Here is a 15,254-nt window from a genome sequence, read left to right as displayed (position 1 = left end):
ATGAAAACAACAGTGCGATTGCTCTTTATTCAACATTTACTAATGCTTCTAAAATACTGGGAAGAATTTTGCTAATCATCCATTTCCTTACACTTCACAAAGGAGCTGAAATAAACCCTTAAAAATTAAAAGACGTGCAACAGCCAGTGGAGGTCTGTAAGCTGCACCAGTTAAGTAACCAGCCAACAGATTACAGCACAAAAACCTTTTCAAAGGGAATTCGATAGCAGAGCATCAACTCCATGAATTGAAGATTGCTGAGCTGCCTCTGAGGGGTGGTTTTGCTGAAAGTCAGTGAGACCCTAGGGGAGAGATTTAGGGAATTCACTTCTCATTCAGCCTAAAGTATTCTCAAAGCAACTTGGACATCCACACCAATATCCAAAGCCTCCTGCTCAAGCACCCAAAATTCAGACCACCCACAGCTTTCACACACATTCAGGCCCCCAAGGAGAAGCGAGACTTGTCTTGTGGATCCAGAGTTTCCCACTTCTCTGCTTCTCATATTTCCTGACTCCATGGAAACTACCCTCAGCACAGGAGGGAGCTGCCTGTATTAGCAGGGAATGTAGCCTGGAGAGGAAGACAAGGAGAAAAGCAACTCCTACTGCTCTTCAGCCAGCCCCAGCCATCCTGCAAGCTTTGCAGGGCTCTGCAAGGAAGACCATGAACCTCAGGGAACCTGTGGTGCATGTGATTGCCAGGTGCCATCTTCCCAGGAATCTGGTGAAGGGCCAGCTGATGGAAACAGTGACCAGGCAGCACACTGGAAACTCTGGGATCTCAAAGGCTTCCTTGAAGTTTGAAACTCGATGGCCTCCATCACACGCTCCCCAGTCAGACTTTTCAAGATCACCATTTTTTTTTTTTTCTTTACTCTTTATAATGCTCTGGATGAAAGATACCAATCCATCTGTAATCACAGAAAAATAATATTATAAAAAGTCCCAATAAGCTGTTGGGACCCAGTAATTCCTATGAATTACATTAGGTACAGGAAAGAAAAAACAGGAAATTGATCTACAGTAAAAGCAGACAATGCTGTGTCAGAAAAGAGTAGAACTTCCCTATTTATCAAGCTCGGAAATGTCAGCTGCGGTTTTAAAACCCAACCTTTATGTGTCAAAAAAATGTAAAACTCACAGAAGAGCCAGGCTTCCAAAAGTTTATCTACATAGTTGCAAACCTTGTATAGACATGAGGAAGTTCTAGCAGCTCAACAAATACCATGATTTTTACAGTGAGTTATTCACACCAGCTCTGTGAATGTGTATTTAATTTTCAGTTTATTTTGGTTTAGATTAAAATCGACTTCAAAATCAATTATTCTGGTTTCAAACCAAGTTGTCCACTTTGTAACAATTTTAAACTTTGCTCTCAGTTGTGGAAAATGACTTCCCCACAGAGCAGAGGACAGGACAAGTTTTATTTCACACCTTTGTTTGTTTGTGAACGCCTGTGTGGAGCTAGTCTTATTTTAGAATAAAAACACTCATGCAGGGACTCAAGTAACAGGAGAGTTAGAGCTCATACAATTATTTCTGAACATTTTGTGTGCACACCAGCTTTGTATCACAACACCCACGCTGTATGCCAGCTCTGACGTCATGACATAACTCGTTGTAATAGATTATTTGGGGATTAAACCCAAAACAAACAGGTATTATAAGGAAAAAATATTGCCACATGAGGGCATGCTTCATCTCTCTCAAAAGCTTGCCTTTTCAACTCAAATCTAAGTCAAGTTATATTTTAAGACCTAGTTTTAGAAAAAGGAAAATTCAGGTTTTATTTATGATTTGCTAGGTTTGTAACATACCAATTAAGGGCAAAATTAGCACAAACTCTGAAAAGAAGCATTCTTTGCTTCCATCCGTGGTCACACTATTTTCCTGTGGTGACAGCAGCATGCACTTTGGGCTTAGGGCAGAGGAGATGAACTATCTGAATGCATAATACTCGTGTTCTGTACCACGTTGTACAAAATGAGCACAGCACAAAATCCAAACACAAAGTTATGAAAGACATAAATTTCACCTTTCGCCCAATGGGAACAGCTTCCCAGCCGACCAGGCACGTCAAGGCAGAGGGAGGCACCTCGTACTGTTCTCTTGCAAAAGAAGGGCAGGGTTGCAGGGTTCCCCAGGGTTTCCCAGCTCCAACACACCACTGGATCAAACTCCTCCCAGAAAAGTCTGAGTCTGCAGCCCCTTGGCCGTGAGATTGCTGCCAAACCTGCAGTAGACCTTCCTGGGGATTCCTCAAGTCACATGGTCACCCCAACAAAGTGTTCCCTGCTAAGTCCCTCTTTTAGGCAAAACTACCATCATCAAGCTTTCAGAGCCTACCAGGTCATTTCTGCTACCAGCCCGGGAATTAATTAGGTCTGCAGACCATACTGCAGACAGGCAGCAAGAGGTTAATATGTCCACCTAGACAGCTGCACCAGAGCAGGAATCCTCAAGGCCACAAACATTCTCTGGTCCTGAAAGGAGGATTTTGGACCCATGATGGAGCACAGTGATTAATTAGGAATCCACAGCATCCAAGTGTTTGAGTCACTACAAGTAATTTTTCTTCTAGTGAGTCAGAGTATCTGCATATTCTTGCTTCCTGGAGACTTGAGTACTTAAACATGCAGCATCCCACTCTGGTATCACATCTGTGTCATGGAAATGATTTCACAAAACATTAGGATTCTCCCAGCTAATTCTGTTCTCTAGTCTATATCCACTGATGCTCAACATGCTACAGGATCTGGCTTGAGGTGATTTGTTGAAATCAAATGGGAGGGTGTTTTCCCACATTCCAGAGGAGCAGGGTCACACACAGAGTTTCAGGGCCTGCCACTCACCTGGCCTGGGCTCAGCCATTCCTGCCAGAGGAGCACCAGCTCCTGGAGCCTTTATCCTTGGCTGATGCAGGGAAGCAGGAAGCTGCAGAGGTTCTCACAGCACAGGGCTGCACAATTTTAGAAGTCTGAGCTTGTGCTGACTAAGATGTTCGCACTGACGATAAAAGCCAGCTCAGAGGGGAAATCTTTCTTCGGTTTCTCCTTTTATCCAAGAGATGTAAATTCATTGTGTGTGTCTTTCACCACCGCACCCATGCTCCAAGATTACTTCATCTGGCCACAAAAAGACAGACGAAACACGAATGCTCCCATGTTTGTGAAGACAGGTGCAGTAAAAGCCTTAGGTGGAACAGTGAGTGAGTTGAGAGATGGGCTTTTAATCCGATGATGTGGAAAATATTGAATTCCCACTTATTTTTGTTGTTGTAAACATCTTTCAATCATAAAACTGAAAGATGCCAGCTTTATGTTCTCACTGTAAAATATCACAGGAAAATGCACTCTGGTATTAGATGGGAGCATCACAGGTATTCTGTGCTAATGGTGACTACAGTTTTACTCTTTCTTCTGTGATTGTACCAAAAGTAGTTTTGAATTTATACCAGAGCACATAAATACCTGGACATTTACATTTGCACTATGCCCCTGGAGGGGCAGACCTGAAGGAACAAGAACCTTGATTGTTTTGGCAGGGATCAAGTTTCTCCTTATCTCCTTTGCCAGGCCATGAACTGCTTTTTCATGCACCTCCTGGCTTCTCCACCAGCTTTTGCACCGCAGCCTGAACCCACCCATCCTCCCAGGCCACCCCAGCTCCAGAGTCCTGCAGCTCCTGGTGGAGCTGTAGCCAGACCCCCTGCCAGCTGGCTTTGGCTGCTGCCCCTTCCTCAAGGACTTTGCACAGCCAGGAGGTCACCAGGACCCAGCAGGGCTGCACTGCCATTTGCTAACTGTTGGAAAGAGAAACTGGATCCCCCAGAAATAAAAGCAAGGGCAGGGATATGATCAGGGTGTCCTGCTGAGTGCTAAGGGAGAAGAGAGGCTTCCTGCTCCCTTGCCCAGCCCCTGGTACACACAGCAGCAATGTTATCTGCACCTCTGAGCATCCCAGGCTTGCCTGGCATTGGGAGATAAAGGAATTCTATCATCTCTTTCAAGAGGGACGGGCTGTGTGAGAGGTGGCCTCTCAGAACTGGCAGGAAAAGGCCAGCGAGCGTGTGGGAGCAGGAGTGAGGGACACCTGAGTCACAGATGGTAAGAGCAGCCTGGCACAGGCACTCACCCAGCTGGGGCAGCAGGATGGCCCTCCCACAGCTTCCTCTGCTGAGCAGGGCTCTGCACACAGGAATGAACTCTGGCACCCCAGGAACCACCTTCCCACCAGGCAGAGAGGGAGGTGCAGAGAGCAGGGTGAAAGGGACTGTCAGCCTGAAGAGCACACCGGGGAGACAAGTAAAAATGATGGAGCTGAACCTAGTAAATAACAATAAAAAGAACAAAGTGAAAATAAATACAGCGAAGTGAAAAAATAAATCCAGAAAAAATAAAGGGGAAGGAGAAGTAGCCACTTTTCTTACTGACTCCTGCCTCAGCAGCACAGTCCTCTCCTAGCTCATGAAAGGACAAGATGGGTCTCATAGGGCTTTTTCCCTGGAGGAACATCACCCAGTGGACAGATCCCACAGCAGCAGGAGCCTTTTGTGGGCAACAGAGGAGCTGACCTCCACCCATAGTGGCCAAGGAGGCTGCCCCACAACCAGGTGGGTGACAAAGGGGCCTCCACTCTCCCTGGATTCCTTGGACCCATCTCAGCCTGACCCATAGCACCATTTCAGAGGTGGCTCTGGCTGGGAGTCAACAGGAAATCAGCACCCTTGTCAAAGGCTGGAGCAGCTCAGAGGCCACAGCAAGCTCCCTGGCAGAGCTAGTGCCACTACTACTCCCAGGAAAACACTTCTATTTTCAGTTCATGCCCTCCTGAATTAGGCAGGACAAGGACATTTGACATCACCTGACCATCCAGGTGGCCTGTGCACATCCCTGTGCGGGGACTACCACCCAGTATAAAATCTTCAGGGAACATAAGAGGGCACTGGAGATGTCCTTTTTCCTATGTCCATGGCATTGGCTGGCTCACCAGCTTCCCCAAAACACACTAGTAGGACACATGTAGCAGGGGAAGGATGCAAAATCTCCAAGTCCTTGATTTCCTCTGAGCCTTGCTGTTGTTTCTGACCAGCCACCACTTCAGCAGGTGGCATTCTACCCTGTGTGCCAGCATGTGCACTTGGAGGTGTCTCTGCCAAAACCTGCCCTTTCTTCGCATCACTGCAAGCATGGCCTGCCGGTGGGGGGCGTACCCTGAGGCCTGAAAAGGAAGGGAAACAGCAACATTATGCTTAAAAGGCAAAACACAGCAGGATTCAGGCACTGAACTTCCTTTTGTGCCACTGAAAATCCCATCCAAAGTCCCAGCAAAGGCAGGTTATACAAGTCAAACCTGCCCACACACAGGCACTGCTGTCCCAGGGACTTTTGCCCCACTCACAACAATAAATCTGTTTGCAAAGCACCAGCTTCCTGCTCCAGCTTCACCACTTGTTGCAGCATCAACAAGCCCCCACCAGCTGCAATGCTGCCCCTTGCCACTCATCCCCTCTCCTGACTGGATCCAGCAGGACAACATCCTGTCCATCCAAAGCATCCCCACTGCTTGACTGACCATTCTCCCGCAGCAGTGGTGGCACCGGTGGCCCTTGGGAAGCTGCCAGGTTCCACGTGGCCACGGCCGAGGTGTGTGAGCACATTTTGCTTGCAAAAACCTGCGGCAGAGAGGCAGCCAACAGCTGGGCTGAGAAAGCTGCTGCTGCTCGCCAAGTCTACATGGTCGCCATAAAAAAAAATATTGCCAGGCTTTTCATGGAGTAAGAGCTAAGCACGAGCTCCCACTTCAGCCCAGAGACAGCCGCGCCTGCTTCTCTCGCTGCGGAGGAGAGTTCCTCTTGGACTGCACTACAGGCATAAGGAAAGGAGCACACGGCAGCAATCATGGGAGAGTGGCAAGCAGCCATCCCAACTGCTGGTCACAAAGCTGTCCAGCAGCTGCAGAGAGAGAGGAGGGGGGAAATGAGCCAGAGGGGGATGGAGTGGAGGAGGAGGGGAAGAAGCTTTAAAGATAGGCAGATTAAGGGCAGCCCCTCAAATGAGTCAAAACTCACTGAGACGTGATTACAACTCCCTGTTGAGCAGGAGGCATCCACAAATTGATAGAAAGGAATAAAACCTGGACAGCTAGGAAGTCGTAGTCAATCAGATTCATACATATTTAACAGGGACATTCATGTGAATAGAGGCCTGCCTGTATCATGCTAGAAACAAGTCACACTGCCTGGGAGGCTCACACAGAAAGCTTTGCTCCAGGCCAGCATGGGACAGAAAGGCAGGGGATTGTTTGCTGTGCTCAGGGAAAAAGCAGCCCTGATGTGAACAGAGAAGATGCACACGCTGGTGAGGTGCAGGGGAAAGGTTATCTCCCGTGCTGGTGAGGTGCAGGGAAAGGGCATGCTCTCTGGACCCTGACCCAGGAAGGGCAGGACAGACCATGCTCTGTTTCACAGCTGAAACCCGCCTCCTGGCACACACTGCGGGGACACGCAGGGCTGCTGCCTGTGGAGCCAGGGCAGCTGAGCTGCAGGGCAGGAGACAGCACAGCTGCTCAGAGGCAGCCCCAGGAAAAAGCTTTAGCTCTTGTTTTCTGGTCCAGAGCTCTCACTGTCAGTGCAGGAGCACAGATTTGACAAGAAGCCCCAGAAAACTTCTTGAAATGTGCTGGGATCATCACCGACGTTAGGAGGGTGAGGGATGGAGGGATCACATCTCCTTTAGTCTCTCTAGCAATGGTCTGGATCTAGGCATGGACTTGGGCTATTAAATCTATTGACACACATCCTGGTGGGTCCTTTGTGAATTCAAGCCTAAGAGAACCACGCTGCATCAAACCACATAACTTCTGCTGCACCTCTGCCTGGGCACTGTCTGAACCAATGCCCTTGCACAGGGGTCTACAATGGCATGTCCTGTATCAGAGTTGTTCCATGGCCAGCTCTCAGCAACCTTGGCATTTGATGAGAATCCATTAGTATAAAAATGGTAAATTCAAACTGGGTACCACTGGCTTGGGAAGTGTCATCAAACAGTTCCTCCTGCCTGCTGTCCTCCATTTTGCAACCATTTAGAACACAAAACTAATTGTTACTAAGGTGAGGTCCCTCTATGTCTGGCACAGCCTGTCGCAGGAGTTCTGCAACCCAGGCTGTGTCCTTGCTGACACCTGCTCAACCTCAGAAACCCTCCAGGGGTTTGCACAAGCACAACTGGCTGAACTTTCCAGTGAGACATGGGAACACAGACACTCTCATCCCACAGGAATTGCTGCAGCCCTGCTGACATGGAGGCTTGTAGGTGGTGTTTCCAGAGCAGATTTCTCTCCCTCCTCCTCAATGTGGAGGCTCTCCCTTGGGGCAGGGGCAATGGCTTCGGTCCACCCTGTCATCTGTGGCAAAAAGGCATCAGCCAGACAAGGAGAGGCTCTTATCGAACAGATGGGAGGCAGGACATAGCTGAAGGAAAAGCGGGGTGCACACCTACAGCACATGACAGTAGTACGTGATATGTTCCAGAGATACAGGGAAATGACGGTTATGAAAGAGACAGGAGGGGAAGGGAATGAAAAAAAAGCCTTTTGGCCCAAGTCCAGGGGGGAAGGCTCATTTCTGTCATCAGACTTAATGGTTCAGCCTGGGGAGAAATGCCAAAGGCACCAGGTCCTCCCTTCCCAGAGAGGGAGAGCAGGGTCAAACACAGCAGCACCTTTCCTCTCCCTGTGCACACCACCTGCCTCAGCCTGACCTGAGGCAGGAGCTGTCCTGAGCTGCCAGCGGAGCTGGGTTTACAGAGAACAGCAGTGGCCTGGTGAGCCCTGCATCATGTAGGGAACCAGAAGTACTTTTGCCTCAGGCCATACAGTAAGCACAGTAGGAACCAGTCTTCATGCATCAGATATATTACGTGGATGCCACATATCCCATTTGGCAACTCCCTCACAGATTGCAAGCTTCTGGACAAAGGGACTCCAAACTCTCTGGATCTGGCACAGCACTCACTGGGCTTGAATCTAGACATACATTCTTGGCCAGCAGCCCCGAGCTCTGGGAAGAAGCATCCTTTTTCCCCCTCCTCCCTCCTTCCCACTCCTGCCCCCGGACGGAAGGCACATTGGATCACTCCTCTTTGTGAGTAAGGGAGTGCTCTTCTTCTGAAATAACACCCTCTGCATGGGCAGCTCTGCTGGTCCTGCTCGTCTCAACCCACCAGGAAAAGAAATCTCTGCTGCAATACTGTTGTGCTGGAATCAAAACGCATCACAAAATCCAGCTGATTTGGTCAGGATTTTCCTTAAGGAGCAAATCAGGAAACCAAGGAGTTCCTGGTAGAGTCCATTGAAACATTACACAGCATGTTTAAATGCAGCATACCTGCTTTATTATTCCTATTTCAAAGCTACTCTAATTGTAATTTTTTTCTCCTTGTATTGCATTAGGTAAGCTGCAAAACTCAAACTAAAGCTTCCAGTTATTGAAAAAAAAAAAGTTGGAAGTAAGAAAACTGAAGATTTTCAAATTTGCCCAATCAAATTCTGAACAGTAAAAATCCTTAATAAAACCAAACCTAAATATCAGTCTTCACCCTTGTATAAATATTAACCATTATTTGAATGCAGTTCTCAGCCTGTGAAATCCCCTAGTGTAGATAAGCCCTTAGTACTAGGTAGGATGATGAAACTGCTGTACAGTGTAAGAAGCTGCTATTAAATTATTGTAACTCCAGTAGGGGATTCTACAGCAAGTACAACATTTAAATTTTTGAAAACATAAACATATTCTACCACCAATAAAAGTAGGCAGCTAGGAGAGAAGCTGCTATCTATACATCATTATTTAAGGTTTAGGAGTTATATAATCTTAAGTGACATTTCTCAGCATTCATCCTCCACACAACGTTTCAAAACAGGCAAACAACTTCAGCATCCTGTTAAGTATATTCTCATGTGCATGTCTTCAGTCCCATTGGTCTCACAGGTGTGAATTAGGGCAGGATTTGGCCCATGATATCCATAGCCCAAAAGAGTGACTGCAAATCCTTAAAGGAACAAGGGGGAAAAAAAGAGACAACAGCCCTAAAACAATTAGTGAGATTAGAGACAAAAGAAAAAAAAATATGTTGACTAAAGCCATGCTATATATTAGCTTGACCCTAAATAAAACCTTAAATACTGGCTGGTAAGTTCTCTGTTGAAATCACTGAACTGAACACTAAAATAAAAGCCAGTTTGGAGGGGGCAGCAGCTTCAAACCTACGGAAAGCAGCTTTACATACCAACCACAGGCAGCAAGTAAAGATCACTGTGTTTAAGCAGAAATTGCAGGAAGTGTGTGGGTGGCAATAGCCATCCTCCACACTAGAGTTTAGTGGAGGACACTGTGACCATTCCTGTGGCTGGTCCAGGAAAATATCCATGCCGTGGTGAGATACACTGCCAAGATGCATCCCTGCTTTCCAAGGGCTCAGCAGCTGGACTTGGGATGAGCCTCTCAGATTTGCCAGGGCCTGAAACAAAATTAGACAAGCCAGAAATGAAAGGTGAGATCTTGGACCAAGTACAATAGATCTTGGATCCTGTACAAAAGTCACAGAGATCAGATGTCACCCAGTGATTAGGGGAAGTTGGGATAATATCAAAGATAAGGTAGGCCAGCTATGTCAAGAGGAAGAAAACTCCTTCAATTATAGCCCAGATTTACAAGTCAGAAGATGCAGTTTATGCTCTTGACAAAGCTGAAAATTTCCTGTGACATCTTAAGCAAACTAGTTTGCTCCTCAGTCCAACAGGATAATAATTTACACAGTCCAGAGCTTTCCAGTAACTGAAGTGCACAGACTGCTTGCAACTCCCAAGGAGAAAAGTGCTCTTACCTTAAAACACAGCAACACAACCCTCCCAACATCCATCTGCTGAGCACAGTGGGAATGCCCTTGGTGGGGTACCACACACAGCCAGCTCACACGGATGTAAACCATATTTTAGTCCTTGCTCCTTAGTCCCAGCTTCCTATCCCTTATAACCATCTCTATCCCACCACATTCTTCGTGAATGGAAACTATTCCTATCACTATACTAGAAATAGCCAAGTAAACAGGAAAAATCCCAGAAGATTTGCCAGCAGGTGCTGTGGGAGGGGAGAAGGTGCTGGTGACCAGCAGCTTTGGCAGCCATGTAAATGGTACCAAGCACATCAATTTAGCCACCTCTCTGTCAAGAAAGTCAGAACCACAGGGATTCCTATTTAGAGAAGGCTTTCCAACACACTGTTGGCTCTTATCTCAACCCAGCATTGTTCATGCTATTCATCACAGGCCACGACAGAAATTATATCAGCATCAGCAGCAACCAGGGTAGCAGAATATTCTGCAAGAAAAAAAACAACCAAGAAAACCACCAGTGTTTACCATGAATTATGTCAGTTGTTCTACAGTTCCAACTTCCAGTTAGGGTTATTTGGCTCTGAGCTAATGAAAGAACTTCAGGAATATTGGCTGGAAGGAGGGCAGCATCCAGATGTATTTGACAGGAGTAAAAACCTATGTAAGCCCTACGTTTCTTGTCTAAAAGTCACCACCCCAGAATAGCTTGTGATCTAGTTATTTTTATTCATAGAAGAGCCTGTGCCTTGAGTTTGGATCAGAGTCCAAATTCCGCTAGAGTTTCAGGCTGTTGTTAAGGTAGGATGCTCCAATCTGGCCCAGTTGGAAACAGGATGACCAATAAATTAAGGATCTCATTTGGAGTCAGGCTCAGATATTAGAGGTGGTCCATTTTTAGAGGTTTGTGTCATACAATAAATGAACAATTGTACATTAAAAGTAGGGTTTTTTCCTCAAGAAAGGAGGAATTTAGGAACTGTGTTCCTGCCTTCACATTTCAGAAAGGTTGTAGGTTGTTTCATGGATGCTGGGATGACTCCTGAGTCTCACCAGTCCTCAGAGGTTACCATTTGATAAAGGAGAGTGCATTTCCCTAACTGAAAATCATAGTGGTGAGTACTGGCAGGTGTCTCTGTGTTAAAGCACTGTCAGCACATAGACACACTTACCATTAGGCCACACACAACATTATAGCTTGCTCTGTTTAGTCTGTGTATGCACCAAGGATTCTTTGAAAGTTTTCTGTATTTTGGGATGTGGAAAGCCTGTAGGAACTACAAGATCTCTTAAAAACCATCTGCCCATTTTCTCCCTCCTTCCCCCCATTTATCAATGATCCCTTGAGTACAGGAGCTTTCTTCATTGCCCCAACTGGATATTCTTGAAGATTTTATTATAACTCACTGGTTCAGCTTTAACCACAGCAGTAGTAATGTAAAAATTAATATCGTTTTCTTGTAAATGCTTTGTTAGTAAATCTGAAAAATAATTATCTCTTAGTTACCTGGGCTTCTACCCCACTGTGTACCATCCTAGAGCCTTTGCTTACACAGGAGGCTGACACAGGTCCAAATACACCATTTTAGTTGCTCATGTAAGAAATAAATACATCACACATATTTTACACACATGCTTGGCACAAAATGTAGAAGTGCACATGCACATGAAACAGGAGTAATAATACACTCTATTCCAGCAGATGCATCCAGTCCCATACACGTGTCCAGACCTGTAGGAGGCAATGCAGGAACTGTTTGTGTTCTGTGGGAAAGAATTGAGCCACCTTCTCTCCTCTTCCTCTTTTCTAAAACTCAGGGTAAAGCAGTGTTAGTAAAAGTGTTCTCTCTTAAACATAAGGAATGTCAGCTGGCTTAACAAGCACCACCTTGCCTGCACTTAGAACTATCTGAAAGGCTTCACCTGACAGATAGGAAGACCTTGGACAACCTTTTCTAAGAACAGAGCAAGGGATAAAGATGCCATCAGCAGAGGATTGGTAGCAAGCACCTGGAATGGCTGTAAAATTTCCAACCAGCTCAGCTGTTTGAAAATAAATGCCATCCACAGCCTTATGGAACTGAGCTGGTACGTCTTCAGACATCCCTTACATAAATCTCTTGTACACTCAGAGATTTATGATAAACACTTGCTCTTTCCTTAACCTCCAAAACCTTTTCCACCTGCTGAATAACTCAAGAGTCTTTCCTCTCACCCAGCCTGTTCAATATCTATATAAAGCCTCTGGAGAAGATTCGGTGGCACCATAGACTGACTTGTCAGCAGTACACACATGACACCCATCTCCACATTATCTTCTTCACCTCCCATGCAAATAACACCATTACTCAACTCTTCAAGGGCTTGACTAAGATCAGCAAGTGAATGAAGCTGGCAGAAGCTGAATTGTTGCAAGAGCCTGGGCTGACGATGATATAGGAAAGTATTTTACACTTTGATAATGTCCATTGCTGGCATTAGGACTAACTGAAGATTTAATCTGGATTCCATCATCCTGAAAACCCCATAAGTATTGCTGCAAAAGCTCCAATCCTTCAGCACAATTTCCAATCAGATAACTGAAAAGATTGGACTTTGTCCTTATGCTTGATTTCTACAACCTAATGGACTTGAACAACCCATGCAAGAGTGCTTCTGGCCATTAGTCAGCAGCACAAGACTACCGAACAAGCTTAAGCTCTGCTCTTTGCTCTGCTGACTGCTCAGTCCCAGCTTAAACTCAAGGGTTTGCTCTCATTTTCAAAGCCTTCATGACTTTAGCAAAAATTGCTTTAAGGGCATCCACACCCCTGGAACATGACACCGTTGAAACCTGACAGTAACAATGCTCTGTCACAAAATAAATGCCCACTTTGGAGAGTGTGTGCACCAGGGACAGAGGTTCCCTGCTGCCTAGGACACAACCTGCAAGAGACATCCATAAATCTCAGAAGTGCAAGAACAAGAGAGAAACTCCAGGGCATTTTTTTCCTTTCTCTGTTCCAACTGTACCAAAACCATCAGCATGAGCAAGGAGCCCATGACTGAGAGACTGGAGGAAGCCTGACTTCCAGGGGCCTCCACTGGGAGTTCCCTGGTGTCTGATGAGAAGGTGAGCTGGACTGGCAGCATGTTGATGCTTCAGCACAAACAGGCTCTTTCTTGTACACATCTGCCCCCTCTTTCAAACTCACAGGAACTTCACTTTCAGATCTGTATTCTTCTGTCAACAGGCTCAAAGTTTTGTGGAGATGAGAAGGGAAGGCACATGGAATCACATATACAGACAGACACACATAGCATGAATTCAGATGCTTTGTTTTACCAGGAAAGGGTTATTGGCATAAGCACCATATGTAAAAAATAGGAGAGGAAATGAGAAAGAGGGATGTCAAAGATGTCTTGTGTTCATTCTCATGACCTCATAAAATGATTGCAGGCAGATAGATAAAGGTATACAGGAACATCTGAGGAGTCATTGCTTTCCAACACACCAGTAACAGCCAGCAACTCAGAACCTGGAGAGAATCCTGCAAACATTTCCAAATGACAAATGAGTCATGATAATGATAATTAGATCTGACAGAAATTTATTTCCTCCTAGAACAAATCCAAAGATTGCTTTTCAATTATATAAGATGCAAAACAAGGCAAAAAGTTGAGATACCACCAAAATACACCTGAATTTATGTCCATAACTCACTGCTGCACAGGGAGAGGATGTTGTTTTAAAGTTGCATTTCCATGTTACTTTTTCATTTCCTGACCACTGCTCAGTTGCAATGCATCTAGCTATGTTTAAATTCCCTGCCAAGGAAAGTAAAGCAGTGGTGCCCCAGTAGGGGAACCAATCCCACACATATCTATACACTGTGCAGAATAAATGCCCTGACAGTGCAGAATTATCATGATGCATCTAGCATTCCATGAATCCTCCAGCTGGTCTTGCCTGGGAGGAAAAATGTGCATGTATGAGCAGGGATACTGTTCAGAGACACCAAAACAGGTTCATAATAAGTCATCCTGTTTTCTTCAGCACAAAAATAAACCCATATCAGGCTTTCTTTTTTTTTTTTTTTTTTCTGACAACAACTGGCAGTAACTTTGTGCATTTCAAATGCAAAGTAGACAACTTTTCAAATGGTTAAAAGGTGTGTGAAGGTTGAAAAGCTTGGAAGTCTTGCCAAAGTTGATAAAACTTTGCTGAAATGTTGAACAAAAGTTTCCATGAAATTTTCACTGCAACAACCATTCAACTTGAAATCTGCCTAAATTTGTTCAGACCTTTGGGCTCATCTGACAAGAAGTAAGTGGCCAAACAAACCATCACAACTGAAACTTGGAATCACCAAAGAGGCCCATGCCAAGCCTCTGCCTTGGTGGGGTTATATCTTGTCAGGCTCTTCCAGTGCTTGATTCCAGCAGCAACATTTGGGCTGGCACATCATGCCAGAGAGACAGTATTTTTGTGTTACAACTGAGAAAAACAAGCCAAAAAATAAAAACAAAAATTATGTCAGTTTCATCATTTGGTAAGGCAGCTAGCATCGTCATGGAAGTGTCCAAATTTTAGTGCAAACCATCCTCCTCCCCATTCTCTCCCAAGACTCTTATCTCCTGTTCTTAAACCGACAATTCAGAAACCAGCCAGAGGGCTGCTTCTTTTTCCCTTGTATCCTCTGCCACGCTTGCACATGTGCTTATCCAGTAACAGGCATCACTAGTGAAATGGGATTACGCTGCCCTGGTTAAGCGCATGAGCACAGCCCTGGGTGGGGCTGCTGGAGGATCAGCTCTTAATAAGGTGTCCAATTTATAATCTAGCAGGGTGAAGAGCAACTGGCTCTCAGAATGAATAGCCCTTCTGTCTCACCATCTCCTGAAGCTGGCTGCTGGGCCGGCCCGCCTCATTTTTTTTTTTTTTTTTCCTCTCTGTGTTTCTCTGATGCTGTTATTCTTTTCACTAAGTTTTTGCTGGAAATATAAAGAGGAAGGAAGACAACGAGTACCCACCCGTATCTGGTCACACACTGCAAACTGCAGCAGGATGAGCAAACGCTCTGCTAGCATAACAGGCTACAAACCTTTGCTATTTACTTATTCCAAGAAAGTTTCGTTTCAGCCTAGGATCCTGCTCTGGGAGACCGCCTTTGTGCCCAGCGATGTCTTTAAAAGGGATGCTGCGCGCAGGACGGGACAGCGGGCACGCCCAGGGCGCGCAGCCGAGGGCCGGGCGGGATGCGGAGCCGGGGCTATGCTGTCCCCGCCGCTGTCCCTGCCGCCGCTGTCCCTGCCGCCGCTGTCCCCGCCGCCGCTGTCCCCTGTCCCCGCCGCTCGCTGTCCCCTGTCCCCTGTCCCCGCC

General features: G+C 46.0%; 1 long non-coding RNA gene across 1 annotated transcript; it reads right to left on the bottom strand.

Moving 5' to 3' along the window:
- Nucleotides 1-1,118: 1,118 nt before the first annotated feature.
- On the bottom strand, nt 1,119-15,082 carry LOC134420805 (uncharacterized). Its single transcript, XR_010028424.1, has 3 exons — nt 14,977-15,082; nt 4,137-4,327; nt 1,119-3,127 (listed from the first exon to the last, which is right to left on the bottom strand). It is a non-coding gene; the product is annotated as an uncharacterized LOC134420805 (long non-coding RNA).
- Between the last annotated feature and the right edge of the window lie 172 nt (nt 15,083-15,254).

Source organism: Melospiza melodia, chromosome 1 (genome assembly GCF_035770615.1).
Source record: "Melospiza melodia melodia isolate bMelMel2 chromosome 1, bMelMel2.pri, whole genome shotgun sequence".
In the NCBI taxonomy this organism is placed as follows: domain Eukaryota; kingdom Metazoa; phylum Chordata; class Aves; order Passeriformes; family Passerellidae; genus Melospiza; species Melospiza melodia.
This window is presented reverse-complemented; position numbering and strand designations above follow the sequence as displayed.